Here is a 15,907-nt window from a genome sequence, read left to right as displayed (position 1 = left end):
ATGTGGGATTTTGTCCTTAAAGGGAAGCCAGGTGAGCATACAGGGGAACAAAGAAGAGACAGTTCAAATAGCAAGACAATGGATTTAACCCTAACCATATAAAAAATCTGGGCTTCCCAGATGTACTAGTGGTAAAGAACCCAGCTGCCAGTGCAGGAGACATAAGAGATGCAGGTTCGATCTTGGGGTCAGAAGGATCCCCTGGAGAAAGGAATGACAAGCCACTCCAGCATTCTTGCCTGGAGAATCCCATGAACAGAGGAGCCTGGCGGGCTGTAGTCCATGGGGTCACACAGAGTTGGACACGACTGATGCAACTTAGCACACACTCACATAAATAATCACATTAAATGTAAATTATCTACTCTCAACTAAAAGGCATAAAGCATTAGATTAAATATAAAAACACGACTCAATTACGTGCTGCCTCCAAGAAACTCAGTTTAAAAAAATCATAAATAGTTTAAAAGTAAGTGGATTGAGGTACAAGCTACTATGTATAAAATAACGCAAAATTATAGAGCAAAAGAATCGGACACGACTGAGCGACTAAACACACACTCCCATTGTACATAACATGGAATATAGCCAATATCTTGTAATAATTTTAAGTGGCGAATAACCTATAAAAATGAATCATTATGTTGTACACCCGAAGCTAATATAATATTGTAACTCGACTATACTTCGACTTTAAAAAGTAAATGTAGGGACTTCCCTGTTGGTCCAGTGGTTAAGAATCTGCCTGCCAATGCTCGGGACAAGGGTTTGATCCCTAGTCTGAGACAATACCACATGCAGCAGGACAAGTAAGTCCTGCATCACAACTACTGAGCTCATGTTCTAGAGCCCATGCTCTACAACAAGAGAAGCCGCCACAATAAGAAGTCCATGCTCTACGAATAGAGAGTAGTTCCCACTCACCACACTAGAGAAAGCCTGCCCGTAGCAATGAAGACTCAATACAGGCAATAAATAAATAAATACAATTTTTAAAAAGTTAGTTAAAAAGTAAATGGATTGAAAATATATATGCTATACTATCAATAGTACAAAAAAAGTTCCAATGGCTCTATGTGTCAGATAAAGTAGATTTCAGAGCAAAGAATAGCATCAGAAATAAACAATCCCATTTCCTAATAAGAAAAGGGTTCCACGTGCATGCTCAGTCATGTCTGGCTCTTTGCGACCCTATGGACTGCAGCCTGCCAGTCTCCTCTGTCCATGGGATTCTCCAGCCAAGACTATTGGAGTGGGTTGCCAAGCCCTCCTCCAGGGGATCTTCCTGACCCAGGGGTCAAACCTCTATTTCTTGCATCTCCTGCATTGGCTGGTGGATCCTTTACCATTGAGCTACCAGGAAAGCCCTAAGAAAGAGATAAACTCATCAAAAGCACGAAATTCTAAAAGCATATGCATGTAATGAAAGAATTTCAAAAAAAAAAAAAAAGAATTTCAAAGTGTATTAGAGGGAAAAAGCTGCTAGAATTGCAAGGAAAAGTAAACAGATTCACAATTACCTTCAGAGACTTCAACATCTCTTTCTTATTAATTAATAGAAAAGAGATAAAGAAAGAAAGCATTTACCCTGAAAAATGGGGGAGCCCAAAGCAACAACATTATGCTAAGTGAAAGAAGCTAACCACTGCACCATATACTGTATTGTTGTTGCTGTTTAGTCACTCAGTCATATCTGACTCTTTGTGACCCCATGGACTGTAGCCCGCTGGGCTCCTCTGTCCATAGGATTCTCCAGGCAAGAATACTGGACTGGGTTGCCATTTCCTTCTCCACCATATACTGTATAATTCCATGCATATGAAGTATACAGAATAGGCAAATTCATACAGAATGTAAATTCATGGTTGCCTAGGGCTTGGGGTTTTGGGTAGTGACTGCCATTGGGTACAGAGTTTTTGTCTTTTTACAAAATATGATGTAAATGTTCTAAAATTGTTTGTGGAGAAGATTGTCCAACTCTGTGAATTAAAAAATTGAATTTTCACTTTAAAAGGGTAAATTTTGTGGCTTGTGAATTATATTTCAATTAAACTGTTATTTAAAAAGTTGTTCTAAATTTTGTAACTAATTCTTGGATTAAGTGTTAGACAAATGCCTGATGGCTTCTCACTGCTCTTAGGATGACTTTCCAAGCCTAACCCTGGTGCAACTGACCCTATCCAGCTCATCTCCTCCTTCTGTTCATTCTTGTGCTCCAGCCACAGTGGGCTTCTCTCTGTTCCTGGACATGGCAAACTGATTCCTGTCTCAGAACCTTTGCACTTGCTGTTACTTAGATCTTGAAGTCTTTTCTACAGAACCGCTTTCTTCTCATCAACCATGTTTCATCTCAAGTATCAACTTCTCTGAAAGGCCTTCCCACATTGTCCTGCCAAAAGCCTACTTCTGATTCCATGTTACCTTATTTTATCTATTTCATGCAATTTAGTTCCTTAAACAACCTTCTTTGTTTATTGATATATGTGTCTACCTGCTCTAGAATGTAATGTAAATTCTTTGAGGAATAGGTTTCCTGTCTTGTTCCCTGCTGTATCTATAGTTTTTAGAACAGTGCCTGGCTCATGGTTGTTAACTGAGTAAGCGTTACCCAGATCAAAGAAAATCACCAGAAATACACACTGCTGGTAGAAATAATGGCACTAGGGAGCGAGGCATGAAGGGTAGAAGGAGTGGATGAAGGTCAAAGGTCATGCCTAAGTGACACCAAGGGGGTCAGGTTGACTGCTCTCTGTAGGTTAGCAGGCTCAAGTGCTAGCGCTAGAAAGATGCTAATGCAGTAGGAATAGATGTTTCTAAACTTTTCTTTAACAATTTTTAAAATTAGAAATATATAATATATACAGGAGAGTATATAGTATTTTATACAATGTAGAAAATAATTATAAAGCTTCCCTGGTAGCTCAGATGGTAAAGAATCTGCCTGCAATGAAGGAGACCCAGGTTTGGTACTTCATTTGGGAAGATCCTCTGGAGAAGGAAATGGCAACCCCCTCCAGTATTCTTGGCTGGAAAATTCCGTGGACAGAGGAGCCTGGTTCATGGGGTTGCAAAGAGCTGGACACGACTGAGCAACTAAATACAAACATTCATGTAGTTACCACCCGAGTTAAGAAATGGGAACTTGCCAGTCACCCTGCAAGTCTGTGTGATTCTTGTCACATTCCTCTTCTCAGGACAAAACCACTCTCCTGATTTTTTTAAAATTTTATTTATTTATATAACTGTTGTGGGTCTTTGTTGCTGTGTGTAGGCTTTCTCTTGTTGCAGCGAATGGAGGCTACTCTCTAGTTGAGGTGCACAGGCTTCTCATTGCAGTGGCTTCTCTTGTTGCAGAGCGCAGGCTTTAGGTATGTGCGCTTCAGTAGCTGTAGCACGTGGCCTTTTTAGTTATGAGCCCAGGAGACATGATGCAGGGGCTTAGTTGCCTTGTGGTATGTGGGACCCTCCTAGACCAGGGATCAAACCCATGTCCCCTGAACTGGCAGGTGGATTCTTAACCACTGGACCACCAGGAAATTTCCACTTTCCTGATTTCTATTATAGTTATGCAGTTGCTTTTTTTTTTCTTTTTAATATTTTGACATCTACTTGTCCATGTTAAAGAATGTATTTTTCAGTTTTTGAACTTTATATAAATGAAGTTATACTGACTGTATCTTCTATGATTTGCTTCTTTTACTCAACACTGTGTTTCTAAGCTATTTCTATGATGACAGATATGGCTGTTCATTATTACTGTTGTATAGGACTCCATTGACTGAACATACCACAATTTATTTTCCAGCCTACCGAAGGGGAGTAGCTTTTAGTTTTTTGCTACGCTAGAAATATTTTTATATATGTTCACATTTTCCCAAGCACAGTATGTGTATACTGTTTTCTCTGGAGAACCCTGATGTTATACTCAGTTTATTTATTCATCTATTGAAGGACATCTTGGTTGCTTCCTATTGGAGCATTTATGAATAAAGCTACTATAAATAAACATTCATGTAAAGGATTTTGTATTTACTTAAATTTTCAATTCACTTGAGTCATACCCAGGAGTGTGATTGCTGGGTTGTATGGTAAGTCTATATTTAGCTTAAAAGAAACTGCCAAAGTAGCTACACCATTTTGCATCCCCAGCAGCAATGAAAGAGTGCTCCTATTACTTCACATACTCATCAGCATTTGGTATTGTCAGGTTCTTGGACTTTAGCCATGTTATTAATTGTGTAATAGAATGTCATTATTGCTTTCATTTGTATTTCTTTCATGACAAATTATTTTGAGTGTAATCATATTTTTAACTTTCAGTTTTCTGATTATTTTTAAGGTTGAGTTTATTTCATATGTTTATTGGCCATTTGACTTTTCTCTTTATGAAGTGTTCAGGTCTTTTTGCTCATTTTTTCGATTTGATTTTTATCTTTTTCTCATTATTTCCTAGAACTTCTTTATATATTCTGGCTATAGTTTCTTTTCTGGTGTAAGGCATTGCACATGCTTTTACTTACTTAATGGCTTGCTTTTCACTTTATGATGCCTTTTGATGAACAGAAAACCTCTATTTGAGCACAGGCTCTAGAGCTCTTCGTGTTGCATTGTGTGGGCTCTAGAGCGCACGAGTTCATTAGTTGTGTTATACTGGTTTCTCTAGTTTGTAAAACTACATGGGTAGTTTTTACACATGGGTTTAGTTGCCCCTTGATACTTTGAATCTTATCTCCCCACCCAGGGATTACCAAGGAAGTCCCCGAAAGTAAATAGGCTTAACTTCTTTTGCCTAAGTCCTGCACCCCTCCCTGCTGCCCTCTGATCTGGTTCCTCCGTGCTTACCCTCCAACCCTATTCTCCATTCCCAAAGGAAAAGGTCCTATCTGGCATCGCCTTACAGGGTAAGGACGGGCAGAACTGAAAGGGAAAACAGTAGAGTCTTGTTAGTGGGTAGGAGTTGTTAGGACAAGCTCTTGAATGCTCATCTGTTAATCTTTTTTGTCCTGTCACAGCTTTAAATCATAGCAGTAATCTGGATGGAACAGGGATCACTATACAGAATCTACCGTGCCCAAGGGAATCTTATGAGGGACCCTGCTGTTTTCCCCTGTATTTTCCCTGTTGCTGGGCAAGAGGCCAAGGTGATCCACATAGTAAAGTCCTGGGGTTGAGGGTAGGGAAAATGAGAAAGAACTGAATAGCTTGGGGTTGGAGAAATTTTTCAGGGCATTTGAGGTGAGAGGAGCTGAACTAAGAGGATAGAAGTGACAGGAGGAGAAAGTGGATTCTCAGAGCATCACATGGAGTGTGTTTAGATTCATTTTTCTTTTCAACAGAAGCAAGCAAAGAATAAATTGTTCTAAAACTCCACTAAGGCGGCAGCCACTGTGAGGAAGGTGGCTGTAGAATATGTCAGTATTAGTTTTGAAGGTAAACAAAAGACACATTTGCACAGAATACAACTGGAATCCCAGAACTGAAGGAAGAATTAGGAGTAAAGAAGGAAACAACTTCGAAATTTGGAAGATGCTTGTCAGGGCATCATGCTTGCAGATGATGACTGTGTAATGATATCAAGATAATTTAAAATTGGTGATGTTTTCATTAGCCATTCTCAGTAATGAGCGCAAGAAGTGTCAGAAGAAGCAAAGAAAAATTTCCCAGAAGAAACTGATGCCTTAGAATCCAAACTGAGATCAATTCAGTGGGTGTTAGACTCGAAAGTTGAGTTATAATCAAGATTTGACAGCAACATAAGCCTTGAGGTGAAGTGAAGTCGCTCAGTTGTGTCTGACTCTTTGTGACCCCATGAACTGGAACACTGCCCATGGAATTTTCCAGGCAAGAGTACTGGAGTGGGTTGCCATTTCCTTCTCCAGGGGATCTTCCCGACCCAGGGATCGAACCTGGGTTTTCCGCATTGCAGGCAGACGCTTTACCATCTGAGCTGCCAGGGAAGCCCACTCTTTGTGACCCTGTGGACTATAGCCCACTAGGCTCCTCTGCCCATGGGGATTCTCCAGGCAAGTATACTGGAATGGGTTGCCATGCCCTCCTCCAGGGAACCTTCCTGATCCAGGGATTGAATTTGGGTCTCCTGTGTCTCCTGCATTGCAGGTGGATTCTTTATCACCGAGACAGCAGGGAAGCCCAGTTCATTTGCTTATTTTATACATAACAGTTGTACTGTTAGGAGAAGTACACTGATTGAAACGGCCCACCCTGGCCAGGCACCATAGTAACCATTTGCATGAGTTTTATGATAGGAGATCCTGATAAGGAATACGGAACTAATAAGCCACCACCATCCGGAAGTGTTTGGGAAAGGTCGAAAGGAGACACTGCGTGTCCATCCACTTCCCAGAATCCCTCTCGCTAGCATCCATCTTGGCTGAGTGATGCATGCGCCACCAGGAATGACTCTGAATTAGAATGATTGGCCAAAGACCACCTGGAAACTAATCCCATCATCATAAAACCTGAGACTGCGAGCCACGCAGCAGAGCAGTTCTCCTGGGTTCCTTACTCTACTGCTCTCCACCCGGGTGTCCTTTCCCAATAAAATCTCTTGCTTTGTCAGCACATGTGTCTCTTTGGACAATTCATTTCCGAGTGTTAGACAAGAGCCCAGTTTCGGGCCCTGGAAGGGGTCGCCCTTCCTGCAACAGTACCTCTTAACCCTAAACCCTCTGCTTCCCTCTCCCCACTGGTAAACACTAGTTTGCTCTCTATATTGAACTTGAATAATGTTTAAATTGAAATGACTTCCTTAAAAAGAGGAGGAGGAATTGTTCTGCTGGCTTTATCTGCTAGGTATACTTCTTAATTGCAATGCTAGTCTGACACTGAACCCTGAATGTCTTTGGCTTCAGAAGGACTCCACTACCTGCTTGCTATGGATGTACAAGGCTGTGTTAAAGAACTTTAAGGATGAAGAAACTGAGGGTCTGAGGTGGTGGGTGCCTTGCCCCTAGTCACAGAACTAAGAGATGTCAGAGCATGGACACAAATGCAGCTGGGTCCGACTTTCTAGCCTGAGGTCTTTGTCTTGCTGCTCAGATGGCTCTCCTTTGATTGGCCGCTGACCCTAGCTCACTCCTGCCCCCTCACACTTCCTATTCCCCTCCCCTCCCCCTTGTTGTCCTCAGGGCCAGGCCTTGCCTCAGGGCCCAGCTGAACCTGTACCCTCTCCAGCTCCTGTTATATCAGCCTCTAGAGACATCGCCCCCTGCCTCCTCAGTGAGAAGGAGAGAAAGCTTTTTGCATCCTGACACTCTCCAGACAGCCAGGCCCCAGAGCTTGCAGCCAAGTGGAACCCCTCCGGTGCCCCCAGCCTGGGCTCTGGGTGCGCTCCCCGTCACAGCCCAGGAATGTGGGCATCCGAGTATCAGCAGCAGACATGCTGGCTGTCAGCCGAGCCAGGGGCCCTGATAACTGACAGGAGCTGAAAGAACCATTAGAGAGGAAGGCTGGGTCCAAGGGGCACATTTCAGGGTCGCTGGGCTGCGCAGAACAGCACAAAGCAGCCAGGGCTGGCAGCCTCAGAGAAGCCATTGCCTAACAGGCCTCAGTTTCCCCATCTGAAGAATAGGGATGATATTTCCTTTTTTTTTTAAAATTCATTTTATTTATGTATTTGTTTTTGGCCGTGCTGGGTCGTCATGGCTGCTGAAGCGTTTCTCTAGCTGCGGTGAGCAGGGGCTACTCTCTAGCTGTGGTGTGCAGGCTTCTCATGGCGTGGCTTCTCTTTTTGCTGAGCACAAGATCCAGGGCATATGGGCTTCAATAGTTGTGGTGGGAGGGCTCTACAGCACAGGCTCAGTAGTTGTGGCACATGGGCTTAGTTGCTCCACAGCCTGTGAGATCCTCCCAGACTAGGGATCAAACCCCTGTCTCCTGAACTAGCAGGTGGATTCATTATCACTGAGCCACCAGGGAAGCCCCAGAATACTTCTTGACTTGCCTGCCTCACCAGGCTGCTGTAAGGAAATGAATGTGATTGATTATACCACCCGATTTTATTGCCTACCCCAGCCGGTCTCAGAGAACCACAGGGGAAACCAAGGCCCGAAGAGGGCAGCTCACACCTGGGGCTGTTAATAGAGCCAGGCTCAGCCTCCAGGTCCGTTTCCCCAACCAAAGCTCTTCTCCCTATTCTCAGTCCCTTCTGTCCTGAACACACTCGGGTAGAAAGGATAACTTCCTGCACGGGGGACTGGGATGAAGCAGAGCTAGTCCAAGGACCTGGGACGAGGCCAGGAGAGCCGGGCTCCAGGCTTAGGCTGTCATTGACTTAATGTGAGAAACCGGGACAGGGTTTCTCCTCTTAAGGCCATTCTTTTCTATAACGTGGGGGCATCACCATCAAGAGTGCTTCTTAGGCATTCATGTGCTGGTGAATTGCTGGGATCTTGTTAATAGGCAGATTCTGATTCAGCAGGTCTGGGGCAGAGCCTCAGAGATGCCATTTCTAACAAACTTCCAGAGTCTACTGATGCTGCTGGCCCTTGGACCACTTTTCTTCTTCTTCAGCTAAGACAGCAAAGGAAATGATTTACTGTACACGTTACATTCAGCCATAACTGACAAGAAAACTAGTCCATAATATCACAAGCCCAGGGTAAAGGGCCAAAAGGAACTGCTTTGATGCAAGCATGGTGAGTCTCTCAAAGGTGGTCGAGGCAATCAGAATGGCCGTAGATGTCTCAATTTCATTGAGACAAGTTCTAGATGGTAGACACGCAGTCAAACAATTTTGCGTCCCTGGCCTCTAGCTTTCATTGCTTCTGTTCCTGTGGCTTCCATGGTGTATGAGTTTACTTGGACCTCTGCCTCATCTTTCTTTTGCGCTTCAGCCTGCACATTTACTTCTTCCTCCATTTTGCTCTTAAGGTACGGAGGTTTCTCCGAAAAAAGCCCTTGGACCACTTTTTAAGAACAAGAGCCTGAAGGAGCCCTAACAGCCTCTGGTATGGCCTTTAGTAAGTGTCTGGGGCTCTGAGATGTCTCCTTCCCTGCACCCCAGCAAACCCCCACCCCGAGGCTGTCCAGAGGTTCCTGACACTCTGCCTGGGAAACACTTCCTCTCTTCTCTGAGGCTCTTCCCTCCATCCACTCCTGCCTCACCTTCAGAAGCAAGAAGTCTCAAGTTGTTCCTTCCTCCAGCTGGGACTTGCCTCATGAAGACCCTCCTCCAGCCTTTCATAGGAGCCAGAGCCCCGTCTCTGTTGAGGATGTGAGGAGCTCGTTCCACAGCTTCCCAGCTCCACGGGGAAGGCTGGGAACCCTTACAGGGCAGACTCCCAGGAGCCCCTCGTCCCGAGGCCTGGTTCTTGTCTCTGGAGTGGGGCCACCTGGGCTTTCCTGCCCTCAACACCCGCCCAACAGCAGCAACTACTGCAGTAAGATTTATGTGATGCCATTGGGGTTTTTTTAAAAAAAGGAAAAAACAGGGTGTGTGTTAAGAAGGAAGGAAGAAACCCAACATTTATTAAGGTCCTATTGTGTGGCAGGCATATTCACAAACATCTCTTCCTCCCAACCCTTGGCCCTGGAAGGCACTTGCCTGAAGGTCATGGTGAGGATGGAAAAAAAAATGAAGCCTGTGAAACTCCTGAGTGACTTGTCAGCAGTTTGAGGAGTGGATAGAGGCCAGCCTGGTTTCAGAGCACAAAGAAAGAGGAGGCTGGAGCAGGCAGAGGAGGGGCATCCAGCGCTGGTGGGGCCTGTTGATCACAGACGGAGTGGAACTTCTCTCTATAAGCAGTGGGAGCTGGTTAGGATTAGGCAGATTTGGGGCCAGGCTGGTGGGTGGCTGTCTATGGGGTCCCACAGAGTCAGACACGACTGAAGTGACTTAGCAGCAGCAGACTGGGTCTCCAGAAGGACAGTGTGGCCAGAGTGGAAATGTGTGGAGGGGCACTGCTACACGTGGGGCGCTGCTACACAAGGAGGTCCTTTCCTACCCTGGGATCGTGAACTGCTCAGGCTGTGTAGCGGTTGTTTGTCTACATCCTAAGTATCTCTATGGCACGTTCATGTCCACAGCCCTAGTTCCCTGTCAAAAACCCCAGGAGGGGGCAGCACAGACCTCAGTCTCCCCTTTGGGAGACAAGGTCCAAGGACCGCCAAAGGCTTCCCCGAGACCCCCCTGGGATGAGTCACTGGGCAAGAGTTGGAACCCAGGCTCCCACAGGCTATGTTGCTGCCAGGACTCTGGGGCCTGGGAGGGAGAGAGACCGGAAAGCCGGGGCTCAGCCCGGGTCAGCCAGCGTCCATCACCAGGAGCATCACCAGGCTGGCCCGGCTCAAAATAGCTCTCCAGACGCAAGGAAACATTTTATCCTACTCTGTTTTCCCACCAAAGAAAATAAACATTCCCAAATCTCAATGGGGCCAGACTCCAAAGAGGGGGAAAGAGAACGAGAGCAGGCCTGGCCGCCCACTGAGAAGCCGGGTTTCTGTCCTCTTAGTTCCTTTCTTCAGGGTCAAGACTCTGCTTTATGACATGAGTGTGGCGACTCCCACGACTTTCCCAGTGGTGACTGGCTTTCTCTTGTTGTCAGACTGCCCTTTCCCAGGGGTCGCTCGTCTCAGACATGGTGACAATACTGGCAGGCTGCGGAGACCATGCTTGAGGGGTATAAGTATGGATTGTTTAGGACACGACTCTGCCCTTGAGGGGCTTACAAGCTACTGAGTGGCAGGGCACGGCTTCCTCTCTCTTTGAGGAGCTCTTGGAATCTGGGGGAGAGAGCACTAGCGTTTACTGAGTGTCACCCAAGCGCCAGAAACTCCCACAGACAGAGTCATCCCATTTGACCCTCACAAGCCTTCGAGCTGTATGTTATCACTTCCCATTTTCCAGATGAAGAAACTGAGGCTCAGTATGAGCATGAAATCTCGAGGTTTCATGACTTGCGAATGATAGATATAGGATTGAATCATATGTTACGCAGCTTTAGGACTGTCCTTTTCATCCTGCTGGCTCTTATGGGGCCCACTTGGAGACTGGCCTGTGGATTGAATGAGCCCTGGATGCACTCATGTACAGAGCTCTCCCCTTCTCCCTCTGGCTGTGGGAACCCTAGGTCCTGGGACACAGAAACCTTATCAGGAAGACAGAAATGAGGCTGGTGTTAAGTTATGCATTGAATTGTGTTCCCCCAAAAGATCTGTTGAAGATATAACCCTCATACCTGCCAATGTGACCTTATTTGGAAATCAGATCTTGGCAGATGTAGTCAAGTTAAGAAGAGGTTGTAGGGTGGGCCCTAGTCCACTATGGTTAGTGTCCTTATAAGAAGAGGAAAGATTGTCATGTGAAGACAAAGGCAGAGATTGGAGTTATGCTGCCCTAAACCAAGGAATGCCTGAGACTACTGGAAACTAAGAGGCAAGGAAGGATCGTCCTCTGGAGGGCTTTGGAGGGAGCATGACTGCCAGCACCTAGATTTTATAGTTCTAGCCTCCAGAACTGTGAGATAATACCTTTCTGTTGTTTTAAGTCATCTAGTTTGTGGTCCTTTGTAATGGCTGCCTTGGCAGACTCCTATAGCTGAGGTCTGCCTGGTGTCCACCCCCCTGGCTTCCTTAGGAAGCAGGCAGACTAGAACTTGTAGGAGAGAAGAGCTCAAGTCTCAGCTCCATGAGGGAAAAACTTCTCCCAGTCAGAATGAGTCTTCAGCAGGGGCTGCTTCAAGGGAGTGAGGGTCACATCGTAAGGTGGATATGTGAAGGAGTAGATGGACCTTCTATAGGAATATTCGGTTGTCTCCTTCTTACTGCTTTTTTTGGGATGTCATAAATGTATATACAGATATAAAAATAGAAAGGATCGGCCTACTGATAAGTTTTCTATGTATTATGCAAACATGTTTTCTAGTTAAGGGGCTTCTCTGGTGGCTTAGACAGTAAAGCGTCTGCCTGCAATGCAGGAGACCCAGGTTCGGTCCCTGGCTTGGGAAGATTCTCTGGAGAAGGAAATGGCAACCCACTCCAGTACTCTTGCCTGGAAAATTCCATGGACAGAGGAGCCTTGTAGGCTCCAGTCCATGGGGTCACAAAGAGTCGGACACGACTGAGCAACTGAGCATGCCCTTGTTTAATATCTGGTAGAGCCAGACTTCCCCATCTGCACTTTCTTCTTCTGGAATGTCTTCACTATAGTTTTTAGTATTTATTAAAGGTCATTTAAAAAATCCTATCCCTGCCCATTTATATTAAAGTTCTCTTAAAATAATGCTACTATCACTATTAATCTGAACGATTTACTTTAAAATTTGTATAACTATTTGTGTAATAAAAGTTTAAAATTTGGGGATATAGTCATAAAAATTTTTAAGTGTAGATAGCAATATACATACAATGTATTTATGTCTACATTAGGATGAAATTTCTGGAGAGGGGAAAGGCTATCCACTCCAGTATTCTGGCCTGGAGAATTCCATGGACTGTATAGTGCGTGGGGTCACAAAGGGTCGGACATCACTGAGCTACTTGCACTTCACTATGATGAAATCATTCTTCATACACTATTCAGCCATTTGACTTTTTCCCTTAGACATATGTTCAATATATTTTCATGTCGTCAAAATCAAACTGACAACCCACTGACTCTGGAAGAGGAAGACCCAATGGCTGGGGCTGTTGCAACCATGATTGCCCAGTCAGTGACCTGAATCAAATAGTCATCAGAATGCTGGGCAAATAAGAAAAAAAAGAACTGCCTCATTTAAAAAATGTTCACAGTGTATCCCATTTTAGAGAAGTACTCTAATCTAGTCAATCAATTTCTTGAGGTACAATGATACTTTCAACAGATCGTTAAAAAAAAAAATTCTAGGGACTTCCCTGTGGTCCAGTGGATAAGAATCCTCCTTCCATTGTAGAGGATGCAGGTTTGATCCCTGGTTGGGAAACTAGGATCTCACATGCCTTGTGTGCTCCTCAACTAAGACCCAAGGCAGTCAAAAATATATGAATAAATAATTTTTAAAAATTATACTTCCCTAAACAAACTACCTTCCAAGAATTGTGGCCATTTACACTCCCACTAACCCTGGATCACAGCGCCTGTGGGATTAAAGTCACCAACACATGGTGTTTTCAAGAAGGGAATTAGACAGATACTTCAAAAATAGAGCAAAGAACACGATAGACATTGTATGCCATCACCCAGCTTTGCCCCATATTTACCGCATGAGCTTTTTATTACATTTTCTTTGGAAATTAAAAAGAAATTACGGACATTTCACACATAAGTAAAAGTGGGGCAAATGAGCTCTGACCACCTTCAACAGTTATCAATTCATGGCTAACTGTGCTCCATCTAGACTCCCAACCACAAGTTAATGAAACAGACACCAAACTTCATATAATTTCACCTGCAAATACTTCAGCAAGCCTTTGCAAAAGATAGACAGTTTCAGACCTTAAAAATGAATGATTTTCTAATATAATCAAATACCAATGTAACAAATTTTACTGGTTGTCTTTTTACATATATTATACATATGTACATATATATAAAGTATAATAGATAATATGTATATTCACTTTTATATATATTTTTCTCTTTATGTATATATATTTGCTTGAATAAGGATCCAAAGTAAGGTCCAGACATTGCTTTTGACTGTGTCTCTTAAGTTTTTCTTTTTAATTTTGAAACAAGCACAAACACAGAAAAGTGGCAAGTACATTACAAAGAACTTCCCTTCCCCTGAACCTTTTGAGCGTGAGTTGTGTACCTGGTTTCCCATCACCCCCTGAGTCTGTACTATTTCCTATGAAGACTGTCTCCTCTGTGATACAACCAGCAACACCAGGAGGCTAACAGGGAGTCATTGCTACCATTTACTCCTCAGACCTCCTTCAAGTGGCCAGTTGCCCCAGCAGTGTCTTATATAGTCGGAGGACCCAGTTCAGACACACTCGCTGTGTTTAGATGTCATGTCTCTTTAGCCTCCTTCAGTCTAAAAAAGTTCCTCAACTTTTGACTTTTAAAACCCTGACATTTGGGGAGTGACTTTCTAGACCAGTAGGAATTTGTCTGACATTTCTTCATGATTATGCAACATTAACAGGAACAGTCCAGGAGTGACCCTGTGGTTTTCTCATTGTCTTCAGATGGCGTGTGATTTTGACCAGCCCCTTTACTGATGAAGATAGAGGTGATATCTGCTAGTCTTCTCCACAGTGAAGTTACTCCTTCCTCTTTCGTGATTTCATAAATACTTTGTGAAAATGTCTCATTTCTCATTAAGCTTTCAATTTATTCATTTGTTTATATCAGTGTGTACTTATGATTTTCTGTTTTATTCACTGGGCTGTACTTAGTTTTGTGATCAAATTGTCCCTAGCTTGACCAGTCCCCTCAAGCTGGGTCATGTATCCTTTTGAAAAGTCCCCGTCATTCTTGGATACTTCCGTAATTTCTGGCACAACAAGATCTTCCAGGCACATCTTGTACTCTTCCTTCCCCATCCTGTGATTAGGCATTCCCTAAGGAAATGCAAAGTGGTGACATTCTAATTCTATTATTCTTTCTTTGCTTATTAGCAAGGATTCCTTCATTCCAAACAAAATTTAAAAACTTCCTTTTCATCAAATACACGAGTTCATTTATTTGAGGTAGTTTCAATAGCAAGTCAGGATAAATATCTTTCCCTTTACTTGTCAGCTTTCATAATAATGAATTTATTTTTTAGCACGCTCCAAAGTTGATCAGTTAGACTTTTTGCTTCCAGTTTTATTGACATATAGCTGTTCTAAAGTTTAAGGTGTACAGCATAATGTTTTGATTTACATAAAGCGTAAAGTGATATCATAATAAGTTTAGTGAGTGTCCATCATTGTCATATAGACATGTAATTAAATTAAAGAAACAGAAGGCAATTTGCCATGAGAACTCAAGATTTACTCTAACTACTGTCATATATAACATACAGTGGTGTTAATTTCATTTATTGCATTGTACCTTTCATCCCTAGCACTTGTGTATCCCAGAAGTGGAAGTGTGCACCTTTTGACGATCTTCATCCAATTCCTTCTCCCCCAATTTCCCACTTTTGGTTACCACAAATCTGATCTCTTTTCTAAGAGTTTGTTTAGTTTGGAAATAAAATTGACCTACAGCACTACCTTAGGTCCTGTTACACAACATAGTGATCCAACATTTCTATACATTTCAAACTGATCACCATGATAGGTCCATTATGATATGAACAAGTATTGTTATGAACTTGGTGACTTTTAGTATTTCAATATATGTGTCATTATTGTTATGAAGTTCAGATGGTCCCATAACTGGTCAGTGGGAGCCTGTCTTGGTTTGTTTTTCCATATGAATCTAATCATGAGGAAACAGGAGAAATCACAAGCAAACTGAATTCTTTCCCAATGAAAAAGTTCACTGGGAATTTTGTTTGGGATTGCACTGAATTTACAGGTCAGTTTGGAGAAAACTGACTTCTTCAAGATAGCAAGTCTTTCCATTTATTAATGTGATATACATCTCTGTTTATTTGGTAAAGAACTTGTCTGCCAATGCAGGAGACTTAAGAGACTCGGGTTTGATCCCTGGGTTGGGAAGATCCCCTGGAGAAGGATGTGGCAACCCACTCCAGTATTGTTGCCTGGAGAATTCCATGGGCAGAGGAGCCTGGTGGGCTACAGCCCATGGGGTTACAAAAGGACATGACTTAGCGACTAAACCGCAACAGCAACATCTTTTAATGAAGTTTTATTAATAGCCCTGTACATCTTTTGTTAGATTTATTTCAAGATATTGCACATTTTTATTAGTACAAATCATATTCTTTTTAAGCTGTATTTTCTAACAAAAAATGGAAAAAATGGTAGTATATAAAAGTGCAATTGACTTTTGTGTATTGACTTCAATCAG

General features: G+C 43.3%; 1 pseudogene; it reads left to right on the top strand.

Moving 5' to 3' along the window:
- On the top strand, positions 1-5,774 carry LOC102176059 (annotated as a pseudogene).

This window comes from Capra hircus, chromosome 15 (genome assembly GCF_001704415.2).
Source record: "Capra hircus breed San Clemente chromosome 15, ASM170441v1, whole genome shotgun sequence".
In the NCBI taxonomy this organism is placed as follows: domain Eukaryota; kingdom Metazoa; phylum Chordata; class Mammalia; order Artiodactyla; family Bovidae; genus Capra; species Capra hircus.
Note: the sequence above shows the minus strand (reverse complement) of the source record. Positions and strands in the feature narration are given on the sequence as shown.